Raw genomic sequence first — 713 nt, forward strand, 5'->3', positions numbered from 1 at the left:
GATAAACACGATCATAGTAATAGTAGAATAAATGGTGTAAAATATAAAATAATGAAATCTTGAATAAAAATGAAATATTTCAGCTACATTATTTCATAATTTCAATTCTAAAACAAAAGTATATACATACTTTATTTAGTAAAGAAAAAATGTGATAAATACAAACTAGGTTACAATCGAGGGACCAAGGCGATAACTCGTATATTTTAATACAATAATCGTAAGCTATGCTATTTTTATATGAAATTTTTCTATTGATAATACGAAGTCTTAGTATTTTTTATGGTAAAATCCTAGACAGGATAAATAAGTAGAGACATAATTAAATTATATAAAAAAAGAGGAAGTCATATGTACCTAACATGACATAAAAGACTAAATTTGTAAGAGGTGCTATTGTCTGTAGGAATATAAATTATACTATGACACTTTCTATTTTTTGTATTATGCAGTAAGACCAATTCCGAAGATCGCGATGTCAGCCGACCAACGCTCTACTGAAATTCCTTAAATTTATCAATCACTCAATTTGGTTTGATGCGAAGATGCTTATTGCAATGAATTAGGAAAATTCGAAAAGTTACAATTGATAAACAAATTTTCGACAGAAAGCGAAAAATTATTTTTAAACCTTGATATTAGGATCTTTTATTACGCTAAGATATAGTGCTATAGATATAGATAGATATAGACCCGTGTTCGATTCCCACTAG

The sequence above is a fragment of the Belonocnema kinseyi genome, chromosome 9, assembly GCF_010883055.1.
Source record: "Belonocnema kinseyi isolate 2016_QV_RU_SX_M_011 chromosome 9, B_treatae_v1, whole genome shotgun sequence".
Lineage (NCBI taxonomy): Eukaryota > Metazoa > Arthropoda > Insecta > Hymenoptera > Cynipidae > Belonocnema > Belonocnema kinseyi.